This window comes from Triturus cristatus, chromosome 8 (assembly GCF_964204655.1).
Source record: "Triturus cristatus chromosome 8, aTriCri1.1, whole genome shotgun sequence".
NCBI lineage: Eukaryota > Metazoa > Chordata > Amphibia > Caudata > Salamandridae > Triturus > Triturus cristatus.
The window spans coordinates 910824856-910848261 of NC_140591.1; the positions used below are offsets into that span (position 1 = coordinate 910824856).

Sequence of the window (23406 nt, forward strand, 5' to 3'; positions counted from 1 at the left end):
AGCTCCCATTAACACTACACAGTGTGACTTAAAAGAAACATGTTAACAGCAAGGAGAGCAGGGTAGAGAGATTGCCCGCAAAACCTTAATCAGATAACACAAGATGCAGTCCTTGCACTGTGTTAATACAGATCGCTACAAGGTAGCGCTTACGTGCCTAATGACGTGGGGATTGGGGAGGGCTGCTCTAGTTTGAGTTAAAAAACATCATTGTCCTAGTTTTGTTTAAGTTGTCTCAAACGTTATTACCCACTTCCTGACTTGACAGGCTGACCCACAGCTCACATACCAGTACAGTACTGATGAAACACTCCTAATGGTTGACTCCCAACTGACATTATGGGAGGGGGCCAAATGGGCTATACACAGCAAGATAACAAGACAGAGTACTTAATGTGTACAATGTGATTATTATTCGCAAATTAACTTTATGCAAAAGTTAAACCTGTACTCTGTAAAAGAGCAGATGTAACCTAAGCAAATGATGACCTGTGATGTGAATGTCTGCTTTAATCATTAAAAATAATAAAAAACAGATTTAAACGGTGGGACCCAATAGCACTGGGGTTGAGGGTGCATGCCAGGAGGCCACTTTTCTATTTGTTTCAGAAACCTACAACTCCGGTCAACCCCTCATGGATATGGCCAAAACATGAGACAACACTATGGGCCTGATTCTGAGGCAGTTTGGAATGCTTCCCGACTGAATGGATTTGGGAATGGTTTCCGACCAAATCGGATCAGAAGAATCAATCAATCAATCAATCAATGAATCAATTCTTTATTCGGTTCAGATCTTTGAGCCATAAAAGTACAGAATAAAATCATGACAAAATATATTATATAACACCACAGTGCATATCAGAGCAGATTTTAAAGTGCAAATGCAAACTCTTGAGCAGACTAAATTTCCAATGCAGACATTGATTTTCGTGCCCGCACTGCAACTTTCAAAAACAGCTTAACACAGTTAATAATATCCTCGTCTTCTAATTGGAGAAATGCTTCATTAGATTCTCTGCAATTGCTAAAATGATGGATCTTAATCAATGGAAGAAGAAAACACTTAGAAAACACTTCTTCCACAAGATAAAACTACAAAAGAATAAAATGTGCAGCATCGAGCAGGATCAGGAGAGTTCAACCGACCGAGTACGATGCATCCGGATGCTTCCAGCTATAATTTGGTTGGACTCCCATTGACTTCAATAGGAGCCTTTGTGCCAATCGAATGCATAGGTTCCGAATATGACTCGGTACAACGCGAGTCATCACTATGTGTGCCATTACAACAAGATCATTACAACGACCGTGTTGTTACCACGCAAAGCCATTACTATGCAAGTCATTACATCGACTTGCAATAGATGGTGCGCTGACATTAGAAATTTATAATTTACTATTCCAACTCCAGCTTACGTAACAGTAGGGAAGGGGTTGGAATAGTAAACTATACTATTTCTAATGTTAGCACGCCATCTACTGCAAGTCGAAGTAATGACTTGCTTAGTAATGGCATTTCGTGGTAACAACGCGGTCGTTGTAACAACTGCGTTGTAATGGCATGGCAATGTAATGCCTGCGTTGTAGTGGCTGTTTCCCATAGGCTCCCATTGAAGAAAGGAGTGGCTGGGGAAAAACGGGCCTCCTGTGGCGGGCAACCCTGGTGCCTGTCACGCTGTGCATGGCTGGTAAGGGGGGACCCATGGGTACCCCCAATGGCCCTATTGGGAACAATCCTGGTGCAGGGGGTCCACTACGGGCCCCCAAAGTCTGGTTCTGACTACCAAGTCGAGTCGGAAGGCTTGATTCGGAAAGGCTGTCCAAATCCAGCATCGTACTCAGTCATTCGGAAACGCGGCCGTAGAGACATACGATTCTGTTCCTTACAGCTCGGTCATTCCAAATGCCGTCGGGTTTGGATTTGGATATTCCTAACTCGCATCGTACTTGGTTGGTCGGAAACTTTTCTGAGTCAGTCGGAAAGACACATTCCCAATCTGATTTGGACAGAGCAAATGCCGTTAGAAGGACTTCCTAAACACATCGGAATCAAGCCCTATGTCTGTTGCAGTGTCAGCTACCAGCACTATCACCCAACACCACCCTCACTCCTGTCCCCCGGTCCCAAGCTAGCACCCAGTCTTGAAATGGACTGTGGGTCTCCTTCAACATAAGAATATCTACTCCTGCTCCCATTCCACAAGCACTGGTGTCAAAAAAGGCACCAGCGGATCATAAAAAATCTGTATGGGGCTGACAGCATTGTTGCATGACATCCAGAGTGTCAGTCAGCAACTGTCTCAAGTAATTGACATACTGGATGAGATGCACACCACCCTATCTGCCACACAGAGAGGTCCTGTCTCTGCTTGCGGCTCCTCAAATACCATTACTTCTGGTACACCTGCCCCTATTCCTCCTTCTAACTCCATTCTGACCCGCAACCCCATTCCAGCACTTGACCAGATTCAAACCCCGTACTCCATGCCAAAGCACATCCAATTTTTCCTGCTAACCCATTTTCTCCATCTTCTTCGAATAAATATTCCTACCCAGATACCCCAAGCCCACTTCCTTCTTAACTTCCTACTTCATTCCCAAATGTAGGTGCCCAGATATCCATCCAGTTCCTGTTCTGGATACTAATTTTAAAGGTTATGATAGGACACTGTATTTTATCCCCACACCCAGTCTTTGATTTATATTAATGTTTTGTTGAAAGACGCAATCTCACAGGGGATGAACAATTTTGTTGTTGCTCATTATTTTACATTTATAAAAAGTTAAAGTTGAATCTATTCTATCTATTGTTTACTTGTACATATAGAGGCAGATTTATCAGCCCCTTGCATCACTTTTTGTGACACAGCGGCGGCATAAACAATGTGCCATGTTGTGGCCCGTTGACAACGTGACACATCTAGGGAGATGTGTCACCTTGTAAAGCCCTGCACCACATTATCACCTGATTCAGGTATAATTAAGGCAGGGTGGGCGTTCCAACGTAGGAAAGTCTCGTAGAAGTGACACAGTGAAATCTCGAAGATTTCACTGCGCCACTTCTAGGATGCCACAGCGTCAAAACCTTACGCCTGCTTGAAGCAGGCATAAGGAGTGATGCAGTACAATAAGTATAGGCCTCCCCATGTATTGCTGGAGTTGCGCCGTGTGTGCGGCACGACTCTAGCAATGCGTGACTTTTGCTCCAACAGATGCATCAGAATTTTTGATGCATCTGTCAATACTTGCGCTATGGTGCACCATACTGTAAATACAGTGCATCCATGGTGGAGCAAGGGTTTCACATGGAGGCACAGGGAAACTGACACATCTCTACAGATGTGTCAGTTTCTTGTAAATCTCCCCTGTAGTTTGCTATTGGGTATGTTGATTTGCCACATGTGACTGTGTACTTGAATATTCTGCTTATGTTGACAATTTACTTACATTTCCAGGCTTTGTGATTTCTTATGTGTCACATTGCAGGAGATGTGGTTTATTCCCTTTCCTATATGTGTTAAAGGAACTGGGAGTGCTGTGGTCAGGGGACAGTGTGTGTGGCATTTAGAGTGGTAGTGTGTGTGAGACTATATTTACTTTATTATTTAGTGTAAAAATTAGGAATGCCTTAAGGTACTGGGGTTCACATAGAGTGCGTCCTATACATTATGTATGACTACACTTAGGTTCACTATATGAGTACAATGTCTGGGATATGAGTGTATGTCCTTCCCTATGTTTAAAGACGTAACATAGCAGTGATTGGGTTGTGGCAATATCTACTAGGGATACATGGGTGCATCATTTGATTGTGCAGTGCCTAGTAAGTAGGTAAACTGGGATCAAGGGCAGCGTCAGAATATTTGTGTGATTTATTAAAAATACTTGAATGGAGCGTGATTAATAATATACATAAATTTTTATGAAATTTTATATAGCTTAGTTATGGATGTTAGCATTATGTTTGTCTGAGCAAATGCGTTTTTTTATAAATGAGCATTTACTTACTGATTTGACATGTATGGGGTATTAAAACGGTATTAGGTGAGTATTTTATATTAGTGTATAGCGTGAGACATGTGGCCCACCAGACAAGGAGACAGGATAATTTGATGTTAGATATGGTTTGGTGTACAGAACATTAAGTTTAGTGTCATTGGTAGCTAACATAGAGCACTTAAAATAGTTTTACGAGTTCGCTGCTTCTGTCGGCCAATGGCCGTCGCGAGCACTACCTCTGTAGTGCTGTGCACATCCGTTGGCTGACGCGGCCCCGCCCACTCTTCAAAGCAGCAGCACCGCGGCGGATTTTCAGCCGCGGTAAATGGAGAATTGATAACTATGAAAATAAAGGGAAATAGGTAGCAAATATTTGTCATAATACATCTCATATGACAAACGGTTTGCTTAAAGGAATTATAGATTCTTTATGTCACTGAGTACACATAAAAGCCAGGATAATTAATTTGACTAGAAAGATAATAAGGCCACTGTAAAATATTGATAACACAATGATGTAAGTCACCAGTGCTGCCCCCGAGGAATCATTTTCTGTGACCTGTCTCAGTCAGAATCATGACAAAAACTGCAATGAGAGCGCCTTCACCAACCCTCTACAAAGACGAACCACAGCAGTGCTATAAATGATGCCAAGTAAACTCACCAAAGTAAATAAACGGGTTTTCCACAAGCGGGTGAGTATGATATTATTTTGATATGTATTATCGTTGCCGCAGTTCCTTTCTGAAATCTTGTGTTTGTTTCCATAAAAATAAGACTGCGGAAAACTTCTTCAGCTAAACAAACATGAAAACCAGGGCTACCACTCAGCTTGCTCGTTTGTTCTCACAAACAGGATGTTGTGCTCAAAAGTACTTCTGAACAAACTGCAGCCAAAGCAAGTGGTTACATTTGGGTGCCGATTCCGATCCGTTAAAAAAATTTACCGTCCGACTCGTATCCGTATTTTTTTACGTACGAATCGTACAAGTCCCGTACAAACGGCGAAGTACGATTCGTACGTGAAAAATACATACGAATGACCTCGGAAAAAGTCTACGAGACGTCCCCGGAGAGTTTTACGTACGAGTCGTAAAACTGAAGTCCGAGCGCACAAGTCCGATCCGTACCAGCGTCCCGAATACACAAGCATATGGAAAACGTCCCATATGGAGCGAACTTTGCACGACCCCTACCCCGGGTACACTTGTGCCCGGGGTACGAGTCATACGGCCCCCCCCGCAGCCTCCCACCCCTCCCGCGTACGTCCGCACTGTACCCCCAGCGCCCCCGTATGTACGCGCCATACCCCCAGCCCCCCGCATTTTCGCGCCGTACCCCCACCCCGTATGTACACGCTGTACCGCCACCCCCGTATGTACGTGCCGTACCCCCAGGCCCCCCCGCATGTACGCGCCATACCCCCACCCCTGTATGTACGCGCCATACCCCCAGCCCCCCGTATGTACACGCTGTACCCCCAGCGCCCCCGTATGTACGTGCCGCACATCCACCCCCATATTTACATGCTGTACCCCCACCCCCGTATGTACGCGCCATACCCCCACCCTCGTATGTATGAGCCGTACCCCCAGCGCCCCCCCCGTATGTACGCGCCGTACCCCCACCCCGTATGTACGTGCCGTACCACCACCCCCATACGTACGCGCCGTACCCCCAGCGCTATGCGCTGGGGGTACGGCGCGTACATACGGGGGTGGGGGTACGGCGCGTACATGCGGGGGGGCTGGGGGTACGGCACGTACATATGGGGCCTCATGTAGGTAGCCAAATACCGGTCGGTAACGGCCGATTTTCGGTAATTTTACCGTTACCGACCGGTATTTTGGCTAATGGTATGTAGGGGGACAATTTTTGCTTTCGGAATTTACCGAATCGGTAAAATTACCGAATCGGTAATAATACCGAATCGGTAATGTTACCGAATCGGTAACTTTTCCGAATCGGTAATTTTACCGATTCGGTAAATTCCGAAAGCAAAATCGAGATGTAGGGGGAGTGTGTGGGTGTGTTTTAGAGTCGGTATTTACCACCAACTTTTAGTTGGTGGTAAATAATTAATGTATGTATTCATGCATTTTTACGCGCGTAGCAGTGTGCAATGTGGCATACATACATGCCCTTAGGGCATGTATGTGTGCCACATGTGCACACATGGCCGAATCAGGGGTGCAACAGGGTGTCAATGTGACACCCTGCCACCCTTGCAAGTGTTCCCCCCATTACCGATTCGGTATTTACCGATTCGGTAATGAGGCATACCTTCCCATCAATGGGAAGGTATGCCTCATTACCGAATCGTTAAATACCGATTCGGTAATTACCGAATAGTAACGAATCGGTAAAAAATACCGACTCATTACCTACATTCGAGTTACCACTTCTAAAATACCGATTCGGTATCGTTCGGTATTTTAGAAGTGGTAACTGGTATGCTACCTACATGAGGCCCATGGGGTGGGGGTACGGCACGTACATGGGGGGGCTGGGGGTACGGCGCGTACATACGGGGGTGGGGCTACGGCGCGTACATGCGGGGGTCTGGGGGTACGGTGCGTACATACGGGGGTGGGGATACAGCACGTACATGCGGGGGGCTGGGGGTACGGCGCATACATACGGGGGTGGGGGTACGGCACGTACATACGGGGGTAGGGGTACGGCACATACATGCGGGGGGTGCTGGGGGTACGGCGCGTACATATGGGGGTGGGGGTACGGCACGTACATATGGGGGTGGGGGTACGGTGCGTACCGGGCCCCCTTTTCCCCGTGCATCGCGGCGTACTTAGCTTTTCCGGCACTTTTTGGCTCCCGTAAAAATATAGCCGTGCGGAGTGCTGTGGGTACAAATCGTACTTGCTGGTCTGTAAAACGCTGCCTGATTCCGTGCGGACGTCGCGTACGCGCTGTCCAGGATCGGAATTGTATGTATTTTTTAGCCGCACTGTGTTTTTTACGATTCGTACGGAAATGGTATTTCTGTACGAATCGTACTTGCTGGTTTGTAAGGTGGAATTCCCGGGTACGAGTCATACGGAGAAAACGCCCCGTACGACCATTTGTACCCGGGTTTTACAGGATCGGAATCGGCACCTTGGTGTGCAAAAACAAAAGGAACTGGCTTGTAGGAAAAGTGCAAACTTGTAAAATGCGGCAGAATAGTAGTGGCCAACCCCCTGGGTCCAGTGCTCCTGTAATAGTCTTCATAGACTTAACACGCTCTGAGCTGGCTTAAAAAATATCAAAACCAACTGTTTATCCTGAACAGTGCAATGGGTGCTAGGGCTGGTATCTGTTGCCCGTGTTCTGTGCATGTTACAGACACACAAGCCCTGGCTACTAGAACAAAACAAAATCAAGAGGCATTTCATTGTCCCACACACCACGTCTAGGAAGCAGAGACTACTGCAATTACATTACAAAGGGTACCCACAGGCACAAAACAGTGCAGAAGGCTGTGTACGGTCCCAGCCTGTTATTTGCGGACCAATACTGACTGCACTGTTTTTACAGCCTGCTCCGAGACCATTCCTGTATGCCCGTTATATTTGTAAATACCAGAAAGAAGGTATTGGAACACGCGCTCAGGATCACATGTCGTGGTTAGTGGGGAAGCTGGGATTCTCCGTGTTTGGAAGTGAAACATACCAATGTCACTGGAAGGCTTACAGAAGTAGAGCAGCTACAAGCCTTGCATGCCGTGCATTGGTTAATATGCGCTGGAAGGCTCAAACGAAACACACCAAGGAGCATATACATAACACACTATCTGCAGCAAAGAGGTCCATTCATCGAAGAGGAGGGGCATGCTGTGCACATGGTCCTGTCCCCCCTTTACATACCATATCTGTGGGGAATTAGCGTTTCTGCCCGTTCTGTCAGCTGGGGAGCGGCTTTCTACTGTCCACTGGTGAGAGGGGCATAGCTCAGCTGCAGATGGTAATGGCAGAGAAAGCAGCAGCCATTAAGCCATGGAGAAAGTGGGCGGCCGCCATGAACAACTGTGGTTGTTTGTAGCTACACTAATCGCGGGGCAGGCGCTGTGCGTCTGAAGTGAGGAGGAAACAAATTGTGGAAAACATCAATGGCATTAAGGGGAGGAGCAAGTGGAGCTTCACATGCGCTGTGTGTTTGAAGCTGAGTTGATGGGTGTCAGAGCACCAAAAGCACGTTCAGTCAGTGAAAAAAAGTGTGAAACATCTATGGCATTGAAGGGAGGAGCTTCATCGGTACACTAATCACGGGGCAGGCGCTGTGCGTCTGAAGTAAGCCGGAAACAAAAGTGTGAAACATTATTGCATTGAGGGGAGGAGGGGTGTTTTTTTGTAGCTACACTAATCGTGGGGCAGGTGCTGTGCGTCTGAAGTGAGGTGGAAACACATTGTGAAAAACATCTATGGCATTAAAGGGAGGAGCGGGTGGAGCTTCTCAGGCGCTGTGCGTCTGAAGCTGAGTTGATGGGTGTCGGAACACCGAAAGTACGTTCAGTCAGTAAAACAAGTAAACAAACATGAAACTAAAGCCTAAGTCACATCCATTGTGCACAATACGAGTTACATGCCTGCAAGTGAAACAGACGCCTTACTACATAATAACAAGTAGTCCCTAAACATGACATACCTACAGTTGCAGCACAATGAAACTGTAGTTGGCCGGTGCTGCTTTGTGTTAAAACGGAAGTGACGAATTGGAGCAGCAACCAATAGGGAGGCCGGAAGTGCCGACTGAAGCATTATTAACCCAATTGCAAGAAGCAGGCAAGCAGCAGGCGGGATTACTCTCGCTATACGGATTACTGGATGTCTCGGAGAGACCTAAAAATGCAGCAGAGGTGGCAGACAGAAGACGGAGGTTTGTCTGTCAAACCGTCATGCTCTAAATATGACAAAACTCTGTGGTGGTTGACATGTAAACAGGTGTTTTTTGATAGCCCATCCTCATCCGCCAAACTCTAAATCAGTCTGTAGGTAAAATCTTTGACTGGGATGACCAGCTTGATATATGTAAACCTCAGCGCTATCATAATGGGCTGAAATTACTTCTAAGTCAAAGTCAACACTGAGCTGTTGTTTTTCAGTGTCTCTTTAATTTTAGGTCTCGCTTGCACTGTGCTTGTGAAATCTATTATATTTAATATAAATATTAAAAGGGGTCTCACATCCCTCCCCGTTGTTTTCCTTGCTTTTCATTGGTGCCTGTGCTTGCCATTACTTTCCCTCGATTTCTATTGACTGTTGCATAGTTTCCTGTTGTTCCTCCTATATGCTTCTCTTGTCAGATTCCCGACAACGAAGTACTGTTTCCATCCACCTTTTGCAGAACTATTTTTTCTTGCTTACCTTTCTGCAGACCGTCTCTGTCTCTTTTAACTGCACTCTAGAAGAGTGCATGTGTCTGCTGTCTGTAGGAAGCTTAATTGGTTAGTCCAGATGTCTTTCATTTGTTTATTTTTTACTCCACGCTTTAACTTTAATTTTATATTGTCAAAACCACCGCTGTAACGGGGCACTTCCAAGCCCCATTCCTGATTTATCACTATTTACGGTCTACTGGTTTTTACATGAGGTAACATTCCCTATGCAATCAATGTCCCTTAGGAACATTAGCTGTAACTGCAAAATTAAACCAGTGCACGCATCTGAGATGGAGCATGTGAGCAAGTGTTCACCTCCAATGTTGATGTATGTGTTTGTTCGATTAAACAAGTCATAATAGGGAAATAGGTCAAAACTGATAAAAATGCATGTTTGAAACCCGTTAATGAACTCCTGTATATTGCAGATTGAGAGTCTTGGCCTAATTCTATGATGAATTGAAATAATTAGCGAGTAGAAAATTACTTACTTAATTTAAAAGTGCTGATCATGTGTTCAGAAAATGCACTTGAAAATTACAACGTAGTAGGAGCTTGGTGTCTACAGATATTCCCTTTGTTCTCTTGTTCACTGCGGTATCCCTGGGGCACTTCCAAACCCAATTCCTGTTTTTCCCTATTCTTGGTCTAGTCTCTTTGCATGAGGAAAAGATCCCCATGCAATCAAGGTACCTTACGAATAAAGCGAAGCTGTTAAATTATTTTCGGTACTGGACGCTTACTATTCTCCTCGGGTGCTTACATGAGGAGTCGCATTCTTAACTCAATTGGGATGTTGGTAAGAGTTTATCAGAGCTACTTGGTGGGAGTTGTGCTTTCATTGTTAAGGAAGCTGGAAAACGTCCCGGGCACCACTGCACAGGTTCAAATTTCAGTTGGGCTGACTCAATGTTTGCTTCTGATAAGGTGAAATAAGGGGGAATCATAACAATGAGATATTAACATGGGGCCTGCTGAGGTCCCCTGCACCGGGTTTACATTTCGGTAGGCATGTGGAGGTTTCCACTGTGTGCCCATTTCTGTTAACAGCCTGGCCCCGCACATCAGGGCGGAAGGGGTCCCTCTCCATAGAAGGTCCAAGAAGCGCATTGACTGACGTGAGTATATCTACTAATTGAGTACATAGGCGGCTTATTCAGGTCAAAGCGCTAAAAAAACAACCACTCTCTTGCCAGCAAGCTTTCTTGAATGTTAACTTTTTTGACTTTAAGCCCCGACATTGCATATTTGTTTATGCTTGATTAACACCAAACTAAAATGGTAAGGGATGTATTCGAGTACTGCCTACTTGCCGCCATTTTATTTATTGTGATGCAGTAAGTGTGTGTGCAATATGCTACCACGTGTTATAGGTGATGACTTATAGGTGCCTTTAATGAACTACTATGAAAAGTGGTAATTTATGTTATTTTTGTTAATAATTTTCAGTTGATAACTTTACGTACCCATTTGCTGCCTGGTTATTTCTCCTCAGCTGTAAAATTGAATTTCACTTTTTAAAAGTCAATTTTCTAGAACCTATATAAAACATTTGTGATTGGATTGCTGGAATTGCCAGTGGGATTCAGAAGAGTCACTACTCGACAGTGTGTTGATTCCTCCCAGTTGTCGTAGATAGCACTGATACCGCCTAACACCCCAAAGAAAAGAAAAGTTTAGTTTTGACCCAGATGAAAAGATACCCTTTGCTGACAGCTGTGCCTTGTCTTTGCCTTATTTTATGCCACACTATTGTTGATGCCGTAGTAGGTCAACCATTTGTCCTGCATTTGTTTTGTTAGCCCACTTTCTCCTATCTTTGTGTCCGGTTCGCTCATTGTGGTGGGTGGACAAGGGTGTGCGGCAGGGAGGTGGAGCTTCTGGACGGTGGTGGTAGTGGAGCGACTAAAGAGGTGCAGAGTGGTGTGCAAAGTGGTGAGAGCCTAGAGAGCCCAGATGTGTCTTCAAGTGTCAAGTGTTTTCACGTTCATTACTTCAGGAACTTCAATTGACTGTATTAGTCGCAAACAGGTATTGTACGTTTTTGGCAACCTGTTTTTTTTTCTTTTTTCAACCTGTTAAATATGGCAAAACTCTGTCCAGCTAGCCTCAACCCCAGTGCCCTACTATTATCTTCTACTCTGTGGGAAGGAAGCAGTGGCTTCTGTGTGGTCGGGGGAAGATAAATAGATCTTCATTAACAAAAGTTTTGCTTTGTGTGTTGTACGTTTGCCATTGCTCCCTAGCAGTGATCCTAATTGACTTTACACCCTGCATGCTATGTGCCATTACAGTTTTGCCACAAGGAGGTGTTTCGACTGATCATTTACTGCTTAACCTATCCACATCTCGCATGAGTATATGGGGATATTCTCAAGAACGTGTGATAATTATCGCAAAATTAGCTTAACGCAACTTTCAACATCGCAGTCTATCGCGGGAAAACAACGCCGTGTCAACGTGGTATTCCCAACACGGAGGTACCATGCGATAGTCTCACGATAATGCGTCAAATAACCATGGTAAAATTAACGCGATGCCTAAAAAATACGAAACGCGAAAAAAGTGGCGATGTCCCAAACCGCGATACAAAATTCAGCGATAAACAGCGACAGCCCTGGAATTTCCACGCGTCATATGGGAAAATGCACCAGAAAAGAAGGAAAAAAAGAATGTGAGATGGCAATGTACGAGTACAACCTCACATCCGTGATGTAGTACAATTGTCCAGTGTCCCGCATCAAAAAGGCTTCACCACACAAATAGCCACAATGTACATTGTCATGCAGTCCATATATAAACTTCGCCAATGCGTAAACATACATGGAACACACTGTGAAACTGCATTTCCCCTTTACATTGCAGAGGGACAATCAATACCTCCATCAGAGCAGACCCTACATCACGTCAGTGATGATGGAGACGAGCCCCAGGACATAGACCAAGACGAACTCCAACAGTTCACGGACAACCTCCAAACCCCACCTCCAGCAGCAGGGCAGCCCAGAACCATCGAGGTGAGCCCACCCCCTGCACAGACCACACAGCAGGAAGCACCCACCACCACATCTGGCTCCCAGCACCTCACCTGAGAACACATGTTGTTCTAACGCCGTGTGTTAGACCGCCAGAAGGAGCTTGCTGAACAGGTGCAGGTGGGGTTCGGCCTCATGGCAGCCAAACTAGATGCCATGCGTGGGTTTCTAAGTACCATCAGGAACCACTTACACTTCTTAACGGACACCCACAGTCCGCCCCATGCTCTCCAAAAATTCATGACTGGCGTTGCTGGAGTCATGACTCAGAGACAACAACAACCGTCCAGTCAGAGTAGCTACAGTGATGTCATCCTTGATTTGGGAAACATAAGGAGGGTCATGGAGATCATGGAGCAGATGCAGGCACAAAGAATGGTTACCACGGCTGCACACGAGAAAGCTGTAGATGGGATCTTCCATGGCCTGCAGATCCTCATCATGGGAGTGATGCCACAAGACAGTGCGCAGATGAATGCTGCTGCTACTTCCACATCCACATCTCCGGCCCCTGATGTGTCAGTGTCACACACTGCTGCAGACCAAACACCACCACCCACATGTGAGGCACATGAACGTCAGAGGATGAAGATGAGGAGGAATCTGCCTTAGTGGTTAGAAGGAAGCTGTAGCACTCATCTCCGCCATATGGCTTGTTCCTGTTTGGTTCTGCCCTCTGCATCATGCCCTGGCAGTACACCTTCCACCGTCCCCCGACACACTCAACGACACTAACCTTGGACCTCGACATGGACTGCCATATTTAGTTTCGTCAACAATGACACAGCAATCAGCCTGCGGACTGGACTATTCCCCTTCCGAGTAACTTGTCAATCCCCAAGGACTCTGGCTGGCCCTCCACGGGGCAACATTGTAAAGTGTTGTCTGCATGGCCCAGTACTAAGACAGCTTCAACACTCCACTGAACGTGAATAATACATACTAATACACACAGATGTGCCATGTCTATGATTAATCAAGTATGAAAGCCTGGAAGAATGTAGGGGCAGTGATTCCCCCTTAAGTCCATGTTGTTCATGTTCTGGGACTTGAGTCACAGGGTGCATCCCTGCATCATGGTGGTACATATATGACCCCAAAAGAAGGCCTGTTGGCAACTGTAGGTCACAAATGACAGCCTATGTGTAATGTTTTGGAACACATCTGAAACGCTGATGAGTGGGATTCCGTGATATCTGTGACACACAGAAATGGCATTTCGAAAACGTGACACCCCAAACAGCCTCTCTGTACAGAGGTGACACACCCACCATCTATTTCCAAATTATGAGACAGTTAGCGCTACATGTTGCACTTACACTTGTCAGAGTGACATGCCTGTACAGAGGAGTGACATGCACACAGGGAATGTGTGTTGGAAAGAATTTATTTGCACATGCTGTGCCCGTGGGCATTTTGGACTGTCCCATGATTGCTAAGGCCTGTGACAATGTGACGTGCTCATGTGAAGAAATTGTCATTGATGGTGTTCCTACGGGCTATTCCTGCTGCGGCTGCAGTGGGGTGTGGTCCACCTGCCTCATCTCTTTTATCATCATCCTGTGCATCTGGCACTTGTATCCATGGGGCATTGCTGGATACACATATGTTGTGCAACACACAACATGCAACAATCATCTTGCACATGATGTCTGGGCGGTAAACAGTCATAATATCGAAAAACAAATATCGACTGGACAGAATATCGAGTTTTTAATATAGAATGGACAGAATATCGAATTGCCAAAATATAGTGGTGAAGAATATCGAAAATCTGGTAAGAAATATCGATTTACATAATATAGAAGTAAGTAATATCGACAGTCATAATATAGTTGTTAAAAATATCGATTTTTTTTTATAGTGTTTTAAGTGTTAGTATATGTGTTAAAAGTATGTATTAATTTTGGAATGTATGTTTGAATATTTTTAAAGTAATGAATTTTATGTTATTTAATTTTTGTGTAATTTAATTCCGTAGCGGGTTGTGGGTTTATAGGGGATTAGGGTGGGAAGTAATTTAATTATAGTACATTAAATAATAATTTTTAGGAATTATTAATTATTTTTAATTTAATTTTGCGTTTTACTTCTGTAGCGGGTTGTGGGTTTATAGGGGAATAGGGTGGGAAGTAATTTCATTGTTATTAAGTAATTATTAATTGGTATCGATAATTAATTTATTGTAATTAATTATTAATTGGTAATTAATTTTTAATAATTGGTAATAATTTTTTATTAATTGGTAATTAATTTTTATTAATTGGTTAATTGATAATTATATTAATTGTATTAATTCATTATTCGGAGCGGGTTGTGGGTTTATAGGGTAATAGGGTGAGAAGTAATGTATTTATAATTAAGTAATTATTGAAAATATTTTTGTGTATTGATAATTAATTTACTGTTAATTATTAATTGGTATTTTTTATTATTTATCAATTTTTGGTATTGAAAATTAATTGGTTGTTGATTAATTATTAATTGGTAATTAATGTGTATTAATTGGTAATTCATTTGTATTAATTGTTTAATTGATTATTATGTTAATTGTATTAATTATTTGTAGCGGGTTGTGGGTTTATAGGGGAATATGGTGGGAAGTAATTTAATTGTAAATCATTAATTATTGAAATTATTTTTGTATATTGATAATTAATGTATTATTAATTAATTATTAATTGGTAATATTTATATTTATTAGTTTTTGGTACTGAAAATAATTGGTTGGTAATTAATTATTAATATGTAATTAATAAAAAAAATATTGGTATTTATAATTAATTAATGATTAAAGATTGTGTTATTGGTAATTAATTCTAATACTTTTTTTATTAGTATTAATAATTAATTTATTTTTAATAAAATATTACATTATTATTTTTCTAACTATTGCACTCACTGGAGTGGGAATAGTAATTGTTACCCCTACGCTATCCCACGCTTTCCCTACTATTGCACTCACTGGAGTGCGAATAGTAATTTTTAACCCTACACTATCCAACGCTTTCCCTACTGTTGCACTCTTTGGAGTGGGAATAGTAATTTTTACCCCTATGCTATCCAATGCTTTCCCTACTGTTGCACTCACTGGAGTGGGAATAGTAAGTTTTACCCTCCCGCTATCCAACGCTTTCCCTATTGTTGCACTCTCTGGAGTGGGAATAGTACTTTTTACCCCTACGCTATCTAACGCTTTCCCTACTGTGGCACTCTTTGGGGTGGGAATAGTCATTTTTACCCCTACGCCATCTGACGTTATCCCTACTGTTGCACTCACTTGAGTGAGAATAGTAATTTTTACCCCTACGCTATCCAACGTTTTCCCTACTGTTGCATTCTCTGGAGTGGGAATAGTAATTTTTACCCCTACTCTATCCAACGCTTTCCCTACTGTTGCACTCTTTGGAGTGGGAATAGTAATTTTTACCCCTACGCTATCCAACGCTTTCCCTACTGTTGCACTCACTGGAGTGGGAATAGTAAATTTTACCCTCCCGCTATCCAACGCTTTCCCTACTGTTGCACTCCTTGGAGTGGGGATAGTAAATTTTTCCCATACGCTATCCAATGCTTTCCCTACTGTTGCACTCTGTGGAGTGAGAATAGTATTTTTTCCCGTACACTATCCAATGCTTTCCCTACTGTTGCACTCTCTGGAGTGGGAATAGTAATTTTTACCCTCCCGCTATCCAGCACTTTCCCTACTGTTGCACTCTCTGGAGTGGGAATAGTCATTTTTACCATCCCGCTATCCAACGCTTTCACCACTGTTGCACTTACTGGAGTGGTAATAGTAAATTTTACCCGCCCGCTATCCTACGCTAAAATTTTTGAATATTTTTTATTAATATTACGTTAATATATATTTTTAAAAAAAATCTTTTTTACTTACATTAATTATTTATTAATTGTACAGTTATTTAAGTATTTTTAAGTATGTTTTAGTTAATTATATTTATTATTTCATTAATTTTACATTGCTTTTAAGACATTTAAAAAATTCGATATTTTGACCAACTAAATTTTTTACAACGATATTTTGGATTCAATATTTTTGTACTTACCTGTTTGTAGATAGGGATTCGATATTTTGGCATTCTATATTTTTCCTCGATATTTTGGCAGGTCGATATTCTCCTCCTCGATATTCTGTCAGTGATCCGTCTGGGCTGTACAGGAGCCTTCCACCTGTGATGTCCAAGCACCTGAAACGTGACTTCAACACGTCAAATGTGTGTTCCACGATGCCCCTGGTGCGTTTGTGGGCCGCATTGTACTGCCTCTGGGCCTGTGTGTTCGGGGCTCCGAGGGGTGTCATCATCCAAGGGTAGAGTGCATATCCTTGATCACCTGCGACAGTGCAGAGACATGAGTCAATAGTTGGTTCTGCATGATATGTTGGCAGGCCCACTGGTTCATCGGTGTGTGATATGTGCTGCTTGTAGCAAATGAGCGGCATCAATGTGTATTACATAGCTTCACTGCTGCTCCTCCCTCCCCCGAGCCTATTTACTAGTGTGCGCAGCATCACTTGCACTCCTATGACACATCATTGCCCTGCCTGTCTGCGCATGTCCACAAGCCTGACAATGACACTGTGATGTTGTGCATTGAAGGTGGGCGGCCATGTGTGTGTAGGCCTATGGTAAGGATAGGGCGGATACAGATGTAGAGTTCATAGCTGGCTGAACTCGAGATGCAGCTGGGTGTAGACCTTTGGCTTATGCTGCGGAAATAGCGACACACACAGCACTTGGCATGTACGATCCCTGACCCCATAACTTCATCCGAGCCCGCACTCCGGTAGTATGCTACATTGCAACATTGGCCATTGCAGGATGGGTGGCCGACACTACAACAGAGACACACGCATTAATTACTTCCTTGGCAAGGCCAAAACTTTACCATGCCCAGAGCCCAGAGCCCAGAGTTGATGAACCACACCCCTACGCTGGACTGTCGAACTTACGCTTATAGGGGGTACGATGCAGCTAAATGTCCCAGGTCTACCCTATTGCCTGAGGGGACATGATTGCATCCGCTGTACACAGCACAATGTAATGTGGTAAGGCCTGGGGCTCTCATGCATACATAATGAGCACAAGGACACACATATAGTTAGTGGAACTGGCTACGGGCACGTGCGTCTGGCCCCTTTTATTGCCAGGGTCACATGTCCAGTGACGCCTGTGCAGGATGGGTGTGGGGTGAGTGTCAGCCAGCCCTCAGGGAGTGGTTGGTGCTGGCAAGTACCACGACAGTGATCAGACAATCAGAAGTTCAAAGTTCAAACAACAAGGGTCTCTGACTTGAGCGGCACAGAGTTAGTGGCCCTGGATGCACTGCGGCCTGCACAGGCACACCGCCACGGGACGGTGACTTGCGGTGCACTGAGGTAGGGCCACGGGAGCTGAGCGGATCCTCGTCAATTAGGCCTGGGCCGTAAATTCCGTTCCGCTCGCGGAATTTGCGGAATTTGCGTAATTTCGCGTTCCGCGGAGAACACGAAATTGCTCAAAAGTCTGAAATTGCTCAAAAGTCTGCTTTCCGCGATTTCGCGAAATTTTTGCTTCTTCGCGTTCTCAAAATGCTTGTTCGCGAGATATTTCTCCCCGAGCACGCAAACAGCAATTGTGAACAGGAAAAAAGCATCGCGAACAAGCAATTCCGCGTGTTCGCGGAATTTCTGCGTGTTCGCGGAGATTTTTTACCGTTTCGCGGAGATTTGCGTAACGCATTTACGCATATTCCGCCCACCCCTATCGTCAATGTGCAAGGTGATTGTCATGGAGTGTTCCGGGGGACAGTGGAAGGTGTTCTTCCAGGGTATGATCTAGAGGGCAGAACCAAGCAGAAACAGGCAATATGGAGGAGATGAATGCTATAAACTTGTTCTTAACACCAAGTCATGATCAGCTACATGATGATGAAGACAACCCCCAGGCCATATACTCAGGCGTCACCAAAGTTCAACCAGAGTGTGTCCATGAATTTCGGGGCACTGAGTTAGTGGCACTAGAGCTGGAAGCGGATGCAGTCTGCGATGAGGCCTGTGCACTGATAAAAACTCTGCCATAAATAAATCAAGGCCCAGATCCAAATGTTTGACTTACTTGACCACAGTGAAGTCCGGAGGCAGCGGTCAGCATGGGCCCACAGACACGTGTCATTGGGATGCTATGCACAGAGTTGCTGGCACCAGATTGAAGGGAGTACAGTGAAATAAACACTTGCATAAATATATGACCTCGGACATCATGAAATCAAGACTCATGACCATATGTAGGTAGCTAAATACCGGTCGGTAACGGCCGAAATTCGGTAAATTTCACATTACCGACCGGTAATTAGACGAATGAGATGTAGGAGGCCAAAAAGAAGGATTCGGTAATTATGAATCGGTAAATACCGATTCATCTTTACCGAATTCTAAATTACCGAATCGGAATTACCGAATTCTTATTTACCGAATCGGTAAATAAGAAATGGTAAAAACGAGAAAAGTGATGTAGGTAAATTCGGTATTACCGAATTTCATGAAATTCTGTATTTAAGTGTCGGTAATTAACACTGAATGAAAGCAGGTGGTAATCAGCTACAGTGTATATAAGAAATCCCAAAATGCAACAGCGTGATCACCATGGCGGCTCTCAATGTGATTGCAAGGCGCCTACGTCTACAGGCAGCAGGTGTGAGGATCTGGAGACGGGAGGAGCGCATTTACAGACAGCGCATCACACTCTTCCAACAGACTGAGGCTGAGATACATGAAAGGTACAGGCTACACCCCCAAACCATCATGGACCTGATAAGGGACTTGCACCCACTCCTGGACCATCCAACAACAAGGGCGCATGCCATACCACCACATGTGCAGGTGCTCTGTAGCCTCCATCTACTCGCATCTGGCAGTTACCAGGGGGTGATAGCTGCGGTAGGCGGGGTATCTCAGAGTTGCCTGTCCCGTTTCTTCAGGAAGTTCCTGGATGCCATGATGCAGAGAATGCAACACTACATTTGCTTCCCAAACACACAGGCTGAACTGCTGAAAACCAAGACAGACTTTTACCAGATGGCACACTTCCCGCATGTCATAGGCTGTATTGATGGCACACACATTCCAATCTGCCCACCAGCAGCCACTGAGTATATCTACAGGAACAGAAAGTCCACCCACTCCATAAATGTGCAGGAAATCTGCGATGCTGCCAACATAATTACTGACATCGTAGCAAAATTTCCTGGGAGCACCCACGACTCCTACATCTTCCAGAACAGTGGGATCTACACACACCTGGTTGCGGGAGAATTGGAGAAGGATACCTGCTAGGTAAATCACTGTGGGGCATATGTATCAAACTCCCCTTTAGCGAATCTCAAATTGCGAGAATTTGCGATTCGCAAAATCAGATTCGCTAAACGGGATGTATAAAATAAATCGCTAATCATTTGCGATTCCTTAAAAATCGCAAATAATTCGCAGAATCCCGTATTGCGATTTCTTAATAGCGAAATTCGCTAAATAAGAAATCGCAAAAACGGGAATCTGCAAGCCTGGTGCAGGCTGATGACATCACAAACAGGAAACTGTAGTGATTGCCTGCACCTGCTCACCTGAGCCACACCCAGAGGCTGCTTGTGGAGTGTGAGGAGGCTTTCCTGGAGACAGCAACCAGCAATGGATCCCAAACAAAACCAGCAGGGCAAAGATGCAGAAAAAAGAAAGAGAAAACACAAGTTTTCAGAAAAGGAGCAGGAGGTCCTCATTGAGGAGATGGTCTGCAGCCATGAGCTCCTGTTTGGGAAGAAGGCACTCAAAGTCCCAGAGGCCAGGAAGAGGAAAATCTGGCTGGAAATACAGAGCAAGGTGAATGCTGTTGGAGTCACCACACGCACCATCGAGGAGCTGCGCAAGCGGTGGTATGATATGCGCCAGAGGTCCAAGGAGAGGGTGGCAGCCAGACTCAAGGATGCCAGTCAGACTGGAGGAGGACCATCCACTGCAGAGCAGCCAACCCCCCATGAGGAGCTTGTGGAGTCAACCCTCCTGCCTGAGAGCGTTGGTGGTGTGGCTGCAATCGACAGCTCCGACCCCTCATCCAGCAGACAAGGTAAGATGCATGCCAAATCACCCTGCACTCCTCCCCATCCCTTGCACACTCCCCCAAATGCGCATAGTTAACTCCCAACATGCCAATCCAGCCCAGGTCTTACAGCACACCCAGCAATGCATCATGGTACTCGTAGTACTGTGTCTGACTGTGTGTCCATGACACCATCACAAGTAAATGCAACATATGTGTTTTGGGGATCATTGAATAGAAATGTGTCAGAGATTAGCCGTCAAAGATTTGTAACTTTATTGAGTGCCACATGCAGACAGTAACACAAACTCATATAGTCCCCTTTACATCCACAGCACACGCCATGCCACATGAAGACAGCGCTGAGGGAGAGGAGCCTGCAGACCCTGCGGACTCCAGCGATGAGACAGAGCAGCAGCCAATTCAGCGCAGGAAGCGCGCACATGTGCCCCCACTGCCTCCATTTGAGGATGAAGTCCCAGCAACAGGCGATGACACCGACAGGAGAGAGGGGAGTCAGGGTGTGACAGACATGCCCCGTCATGACGCACCAACACCAAGGCAAAGGGAACAGGCCATTTCCAGGTCAAGGCCCAGGAGCAGCACTGCAACAGAAGGAGAAGGCACCGTGTTCTCCGGCTTGGAACAGTGCATGTTGCAGGAACAGCGCCTGCAAAGCAAGGCAATGCGGTCAATGAGTCGCCAGCTAGGCCGCCTACATCAGGACAATCGCAGCATGGTAGCGGCAATACGAGAGCTCTGTGCCACTTTGAGGGACACCCAAGCTGCCAATGACAGGGCTGGACGACGTGCCAATGCACGGCTACACAATTACACCAAGGCAGTCAACCGCCTCTGCACCACCACCAGCGCACTCACACGCAGAAGCGTCACCATGCAGGTGGACATGGCACATTGCTGCCAGGACATAGCGCGAGGGCTGGCGCAGGTGACCACTGCTGTGGAACAGCTGCAGACAGCCAATGCAGGTGGCAGCGCACTAATGGCCTCTGCTGAGAGTGAGGACACATCGAGTCGCAGCAGCATCACTCCAACCTTGCCAGGTGAAAGACGCCGCAGTGGCAGACAGGTAGCAGGCCAAGGGCGCACCATGGGGGTCAACCACCCTGGACGGCACCGACGGAGGTGATCATCTGCGGGGACACTGACTGCAACACGGGTGCATTAACCCGCAAAAGGCTGTTTGCCCTATTTCTTGTGCCTTCTCTGCACTGTGTGTACAACATGTGCTGGGGACAATTACAATTTCTGTCATGTTAAGTGTGATTAAACACTTGACACATCATCAGGCTTTGTAGTCTCATTTCCTCAACACTCACCTAAAAGTAGTTTTGTGTGATCTCAGTCCGTCTCTGGCGTCCAGCAGCTGCCCCAACTCCTGGTGCTGGTCTGGCAGGGGGAGCAGGGCGCTCGTCATCTGATGTGTCTGTATCGCTCACATCAATTGTGGTGCCTTTCCTCATTGCCATGTTGTGTAGCATTGCACAGCTTGCCACAATTTTACAGCAGGTCTCAGGGCTGTATTGCAGTGCGCCTCCACTCTTATGCAGGCACCGGAAGCGGCTCTTCAGGATTCCGAAGGTTCGCTCAATGACACAGCGTGTAGATCTGTGTGCCCTGTTGTAGCTCCTCTCACTTGCATTTGCAGGATCCAGGTATGGGGTCAGGATGAAGTCGCGCACTGCATAGGCACTGTCACCTGCATGGAAAAAAACACAATAGGTGAGTCAATGTCCCCCCCCTCAAGTGATGTAGTGGATGTATTGATGTGTGCAATGTATTTACCGAGCAGGTACCCCTCCCCAAACTCTCCAGCACTCAGACGTCTGTGTATTCCACTGTGTCGGAAGATGAAGGAGTCATGTGTACTGCCGGGGTATTTGGCTACGATGTCGGTGATGTGATACTTAGCGTTGCACACAATCTGTATGTTGAGGGAATGGTAGCATTTCCGATTCCTGTAGACATATTCAGTTTCTGCTGGGGGTGTGATGGCCACATGGGTCCCGTCAATGCAGCCGATGACGTGGGGGAAACGTGCAATCTGGTAGAAGTCCAGTATCGTTTGTTGTAATGCCTGTTGGGTGGTGGGGAAGTAAATGTGATGTGGGAGCCTCAGTAGCATTGCATCTAGGAAGGCATGGAAGAAGCGCGAAAGTGCACTCTGTGACACACCACCAACCTCCGCTATGACCCGTTGAAAACTCCCTGACGCGAGGAGGTGCAGGGAGCACAGGACCTGCACATGTGTGGGAATTGTTTGTGTCCTGCGAGTAGGGTGCTCCAAGTGGGGTTTCAGCTCCTCAATCAGGTCCATTATGGTCTGTGGGTGCAGTCTGTACTTGTCATAGATCTCCTCTTCAGTGTTCTGTAACAGGGTCATGCGCAGCCTGAAGATACGTTCCTGTCTCATTCTCCTGTGTGCAAGGGCCCGAATACGCAGCCTCCTGGCTATCACGTACATTGCAGCCATTGTGGGTGTGTTTGTTGCATTGTGGGCTGGTTTTTGTACCTTGCACCAGTTTACCACCTGCAAGCAATTGGTGTTAATAGCGATTTCTTAATTAGCGAATTTCGTAAAATCGCAATTTGCAATTTTTTCATACATGTGTTTGCGATTTCTTAGCTAGCGATTTCTTGTTAGCGATATTCGCAACGCTAAGGAATCGCAAAATAGGTATTCGCTAGGAAATTCGCAGTTTTCTTGTTTCGCAGCCTAAGAAATCGCTAATTTAGCGATTTCTTATTTTTCAGTTTGGAAATGTGTCATACATATGAAATAGCGAAAAATCAGTCGCAAACGCTGTTTTTTGCGATTCGCAGCGTTTGCGACTAATTTTTGCTTTCATACATATGCCCCTGTGACACTCCCTTATACTTACTG

The 23406-nt window shown here is 45.4% G+C and overlaps 1 protein-coding gene and 1 long non-coding RNA gene across 6 annotated transcripts in view; one reads left to right on the forward strand and one right to left on the reverse strand.

The window, feature by feature from the left end:
- The window catches only part of IL1RAPL1 (interleukin 1 receptor accessory protein like 1), a 2372066-nt gene that overhangs the window by 504957 nt on the left and 1843703 nt on the right, over window positions 1-23406 (reverse strand). The gene's annotated exons all lie outside the window — the stretch shown is intronic.
- Window positions 1-23406, forward strand: part of LOC146805257 (uncharacterized) — a 312230-nt gene that overhangs the window by 201443 nt on the left and 87381 nt on the right. The gene's annotated exons all lie outside the window — the stretch shown is intronic.